The following is a 6000-nucleotide window of genomic DNA, read 5'->3' as shown; positions in this document are numbered from 1 at the left end:
GGGGAAATTTGGGGAAAACCCATCTTGTACTACATTTGCATGTGATGTGGAGCTCAGCAATGGTTGATATTCTGGCTGGGTTTAGTCCCTATCATATTCTACAAGTGAGAATAAAATCAGCAGCTAAAGAGCACACCTAAGACAACCTGAATATTTGAGATAGGGGAAAATGTTTGCTTAATGAAAGAATAAAGATAGATCACTGAAGGAGACCCCAGATTCAGGGTCTTTCTCATTTCCCATGCGATCCACAAGGTTTTATTTTTTGGAACAACCATAACATTTAGTCCAGAGAAAAGAAACCTGGTTAAACAAAGTTAAACAAATGTTAAATTTACAAGATAAGAATGTTTGTGGAGGAAAACACAAAGAGAGAATTTTATAGAAATGCAGTGTCCCATGGGCCATAAACAGAGTTAATTGCTGTTCTCAGAATGTTTCCCACATTGTCTGTGATCACTGCCATAGGCCAAGTTTCCCTTTACATACACCCTTTAGACCCCTGCAGCACAGTATTCCTGATGGCTGCAAGTCCACACGATGCTTTCAGATCCTCTGCATAACTGAGCTTGTTTCTAGCATCTTCACACATACCTTTGTATTTTATCTCTCCCTTCCCTCTCCTATGAGACTACCACCACGGTAATTTCAGGTCTCATTATTGGCTTCCTTCTCTTTGTTGGTCTGTAGGATGAGTGATTTGCTGTGTGCACTGGGATTTAAGATACATGCAGGTTAAATCTATGGTATGAGGGTGGAGTGACAAAGTGATAATACCAGTGCACTCTCGATGGGTCAAACAATGACTAACACTTGTGGGTCACCCTCTTGGAAGTGTGTCTTCTGTATCTACTGTTCTGACTGACACAGCACTAACAGAAACATACTACATTTAAGACCGATGCATTCTGGCAGATTTCTTTACAATCAGGAAGTAGCATCTGGATCTGATAAATACAGAACACCATTAAACTTGACTAAAACTATCAACAGGTGAGACTGATGCCACTAGGAAAGGGGCCACTCATACAGCTAATACTGGACAACTACTCACATCCCTTTTAATTTTGGATTATCAGCATTCTTTACTATTTACAAACAGAAGGAATGTAATACTATCCTTCATTCTCCCTCAGATAATTTTTGATAATTTTATTGTTTTGCCTTTTTTTGATTTCTTACACTTTTAAACAGAAACTTTCTACTCTCTGGTTCTTTCAACAGAAGTAATCTTTTTCCACAAAAGAGAATGAATTTTCCCCTATTCTTGAAGGACTTTTGTGGTGCTTCAGAGCAGATGCCCCATGGGTGCAGCTGTATGTGGGTGGCATATTCCAGCTCCTGGCAGGCATATATGCACGGCCATAGAGCAGCAAGCCTCTAGAGCAAGGCAGCACCATGGTCATCCACACTGCTCCCATTTTGCTTTCCTTGCTATGGTCAGTGAAGCTGCTTTGTTATTTGATCACATAGTTTAAAATAATTGGCCTTTTTGGCAGGAAGGGATGGTTACGTTGAAAAGGTTTGCATGATTAAACAAGCGATGCTAAGTTACAGCAATGCAAACTTTGGTTAATCCATACGGTGATCTAATGTGTAGTGCAGGTAAAAACACCTTTGATTTTGAGGCGTTTTCCAAATATTAACTTCCTAGCAACAGCACCTTCAGCCATCTGCATGTGGGCACCAAACTTGAAGGGGTTTTCTGCACTCTTAGAGCTCGACACCAAAAGCTCTGTTGTGATTTCACTTAAGGAAGGGGAACAGCATTCTCGCTCCTGAGCAACTGGGTTTTCGAAGCAGGCATTTTAAGTTCTTTTCACTACGAACTCCTGCGGAGCCCCAGTTAATTTTCACTGTAAAGAAGTGCTGAATACCACAGAGCCGCAGAAGCACAGAAGGGTTCGGGTCGAAAGGACCTTAAGGATTCGCTGGCTCCACCTCCCGCCACGGGCAGGGACATCTTCCATAGATACGTCTGGAGAGGAAGTGAGACTCGGCTGCTGAGAAGCACCAGCCATGCAAATGCTGTGATGCCCAAACTCTCAGAGCTCCCCCGCAGCTCCAAAAAAACCAAACTCCAGGCGGTTCAGCATTCCCGTAAATAACACGAGCTGGCAGAGTTCTGTCACCGCCACCAACGCCCCGGGCGTGCCAAGGCGCTGGCACCGTCCGAGCGGCGCTGACAGAGTCGCGCTTGGCGCGTTTGCTCGGGAAGCCCAAAGCAAACAGGCGGCTGCGGCCCGGCGGCCCGCTATTCCCGGGATGGCCCGGGCCCGGGAGCGGGAGGGGCGCTGAGGGGAGCGCGGGAGGGGCGGCGCGGAGCCAGGGCGCCTGCGCGAGCGGGCGGGTGGGCGGCGGGCCGGGGGCCGCGGCGGGAGCGGGGCCGTGGCGCCGGGAGCGTGTCCTGTCCCTGTCCCTGTCCGTGTCCCTGTGGCACCGGAACCACGCCGGGAGCGTGTCCGTGCCCCTGTGGCCCTGAGGGCAGTGGGAGGCGCGGGCCCCGTAAGTACGAGCTCCGCCTGGGGAGCAGGGGAGCGCGCTGAGGGGCTGCCCGCCCTGAGGGCGAGCGGCGGAACGGCGGGGGCGGGTGTGGAAATAGCGCTGGGGATAGCGAGTGCCCGGCCGGCGCTTCGGGTTGGGATCCTTAGCGAAAGGCGAAGGGTGTTGGTTTCATTGCACCTCCTCGGACTTGGAGCATCTGGTCCATGGCCGAAAGTGGGTCGTCTTGTGCAGCTCGGGACTTCCAGGGAGTCCGTGTATGTGGGGAGCCCCTCATGGAGCATCACAGGCGGGACTTGAGGCGCTGATCGTGCAAGTAAGTCTACCGGGACATAATGTTCATCATAGCATAGCTTTACTGAAATAATTGGCAGTAGTTATATATTTAAAAATTACGTACTCGGTGGAAGTAGTTACTGTACTCGGGCTCGGGGATTGTAAGTTAGGAGGACGTCTGCAGTGCACTGTTTTTTGCATTTAAGTACAGCTTTGGATGGTTTTGTGTTAAAATAAATGTTATTTTCTCCATTTCACACGTGGAGACCGGAGAACAGGCAAGTGATGCTCTTCACTAAACATTTTCTCAGTGCCAGGACATAAATGATTTCACTTGCTTCTCCTGATGTTAATTTGGAAGAGCCAGAATAGTGATCAGTGGGCTTGAAAGGAGACTTGGGCAAGTTCACAGAAACTGTCATTTGACAAAAATACTCCAGGTGATGATGGAAGCAACTACCTGAAAGGAGGTTGTAGCCAGGTGGCGGTCGGTTTCTTCTCCCAGGAAACCAGTGACAGGACAAGAAGACACAGTCTTAAGCTGTGCCAGGGGAAGTTTAGGTTAGACATTATGAAGAAATCCTTCATAGAAAGAGTGATTGGGCATTGGAATGAGCTGCCGGGGAGGTGGTGGAGTCACTGTCCCTGGAGATGTTTAAAAACAGACTGGATGTGGCACTTAGTGCCATGGTTTAGTTGATAAGGTGGTGTTAGGTCATAGATTGGACTTGATGATCTCAAACGTCTTTTCCAACCTAGCTAATTCTGTGATTCTGTGAAATGTGTTTGCAGGTGTTGAGGGGGAGCAGAAGTGGGGCTACTAGCATGAGTGTTCAATCAGGTTTTAGCTCTGAATCATAATATAAATGCTTTTAAAGTAGAGCTCTGATAAGATCTGAAACTTTGCAGGCTTTAGACTTTCACAGCATTTTGGTAGTAACAGTCAAAAAGGAGAAAGTGTGTATTCAGTTGTTACTAACGCTTGCTTGTCTCAAAGAATTAACAATGAATATCTCTCGTGGATTTAACATTTTTTCTACCCCTTCATTTAACAGCTGTGGAAGTTCCCAAGAGACAGCTGAGGCAGTCTAAAAGACAGTTTTCAACAGAGAGGTTTAGAGAAAAGGAAGGTCAAAGTTTGATGTCTTTCAGATAGCTAATATTAAGAGAACCCGGACAAATAAACTTTGTGGTCAGTTTGCTGTCCTCAAATATTTACAGTTTTTTCAGTAAAGTTGGTAGCTATGTGAGATGCTCTTTCTCTAAATATTTTTTTTCTTTGCCAACTCAGTGGTGATTCTGTAGGTCTTCTGTTGTTAATTACAAACACTGATTAAATTTAGACTATGTAGAAGCGCAACTTTGGGGTTTTGTATTATTCTCTCTCACTGCTCAACTTGGATAATGTTTCATGAACCTTTCTTTAACGGTGTGAAATATCACCTTTCATCCAAGATAATGTATCTGTGACTGAATTTTCTTGATAAACACTTCCTTTAGGTATGATTGATCTTGCTTTGATTTATGTGGGTATTTCCTTGTCATTTTTGTAAAAGCTGTGTTTCATTTTCACAAATATGTTTCAGTTAGAAATAAGACATTTGCTACTTCAACTTTGGAAAGCTTGGGTTTTTGTTTTTCTCTTTCGTTTGAGCTGGCATGTCCTTCTCTTTTAAATAATATGTAGGAGAAAAATAGAAATTGGAGGGTGCTTGATTGCTGGCTTTCTGTGATATGATCTTAAGCCTAAGTTAGCTTTATGAGTTTGGTGAACTTGGTTTTTGTTAGTTTGAAGGAGGTGTGCCTTGAGATTCTGTAGCCCAGGTGAATGACACAGGAATTTGGTTAAAAACTCTTTTCTTTTTTGCAAATATGTAGTTCAAAAGTCACCTGGCAGGTTTGTTGCTGGGATAGCTGGGTTTTTTTGCATCAGAGACTGGAGGCCTTGCCCTGCATACAAATGGGACTTTGCAAATATTGTAAAATGATGGGAGAGTGCTTCCTTTCCTTTTTTCTTTATGGGTTCAATGTATTTAGGGTGTTTTATAAGATTTTGTCTTCTGTTTGAAGTACTTTGGCCTGCCTACAAGTAAAATACCTTACAGCTACAATTGTGTCATCTTGGTGTCCTGAGAGCAACAGCTGTGTAAATATTTATTTATCAGGCAGGGAATTGTGGGATAAAGCTATCATGCATTATAATTCTGATAATCCTTTTAAACAGATACAGTGGTGATTATAAATGTGTGCACTTACAAGTAATAGCAATGTATTTGGCTCTGATGTTGGTGAGGCATCATCAGCACTAATCTGGTGCTTCCCCTCAATCTTCAGTCCTGTAGTTGATTTCTGAACTCTTGCATCTGATTTTGTTCATCAGTGAGAGGGGAAGGGGTAAGACCTGCACAGTAGGTCCAAAAGGTTTAACAATCTCCTGACTCTCAGGAGTATATTTTTCAAATTACTTCTGCAAGCAAGCATTTGGGTAAAATTTCTTGTTGCAATGTTGTGCTAGTTTTGAGCTCCAAAATGTTGTTCTAGGCCATATCACTTCCAAGGGGTTTGAGTTAGAGCTCTTAAATTGTATGTTTGAAACTTTTCTACTGCATAGAAGTCCATCAGCAGATTGGTTGAAAACTGGCATAGGTGTAAATTGTGTTTTAACATGGAAGAAGTCCTGTACACTTAATAGCTCAACAATGTCATGCTGTCTGTACAGCTTTTTGATGGATATTTTTGCAGTAGGCCCTGAGAATTTCTAATCCTTATTCAGATAAGACTGCGAAAATAACAAAAAAGTAAATCCGTTCATGCCTAAGGAAGCTTTACCTGGAATGTCTTTGATACAGTTCTCATGCTGAGGCACTTTCATGAGAAACAAAAAATGTTCTTCATGAGAAAAAAATAATTTCTTAGTTATGCTTTCATAATACATGTTCAACTCTATTAATTGTCTGGTTTTTTTTTTTACAACTTTGTTCATAGATACACATAGACTAAAAATTATAAATGTATTAAGTAGCCACAGGCCTACACTACTTCTGTATTGCTTTAGCTATCTGTGGTTGACACTATCATTTAAAAAAGTGTAATGTGAAGCTGAAATAAGAATATTTGATATTGTAATGTAATGGTTTTCTCAGATGTTGTTTTACTCTGCAGGAGGGAATTGAGTGAGAAATTTAACCAGGAATGTGTTGAAGTGTTTTTGTAAAGGCCTCT

General features: G+C 43.2%; 1 protein-coding gene across 3 annotated transcripts in view; it reads left to right on the top strand.

Annotated features, from left to right (window-relative positions):
* The first annotated feature begins 2340 nt into the window (after positions 1-2340).
* The window catches only part of B4GALT4 (beta-1,4-galactosyltransferase 4), a 28400-nt gene continuing 24740 nt past the window's right edge, over positions 2341-6000 (top strand). Inside the window, exons 1-2 of one of the 3 annotated variants that reach the window (XM_026792841.2) lie at positions 2344-2505; positions 2737-2818. The gene's annotated coding sequence lies outside the window, so the exon portion shown is untranslated. Of the gene's footprint in view, positions 2819-6000 lie in introns of all 3 variants that reach the window. The other 2 variants (XM_005486121.4, XM_026792842.2) reach the window with 2 other exon arrangements.

The sequence above is a fragment of the Zonotrichia albicollis genome, chromosome 2 (genome assembly GCF_047830755.1).
Source record: "Zonotrichia albicollis isolate bZonAlb1 chromosome 2, bZonAlb1.hap1, whole genome shotgun sequence".
Lineage (NCBI taxonomy): Eukaryota > Metazoa > Chordata > Aves > Passeriformes > Passerellidae > Zonotrichia > Zonotrichia albicollis.
Note: the sequence above shows the minus strand (reverse complement) of the source record. Positions and strands in the feature narration are given on the sequence as shown.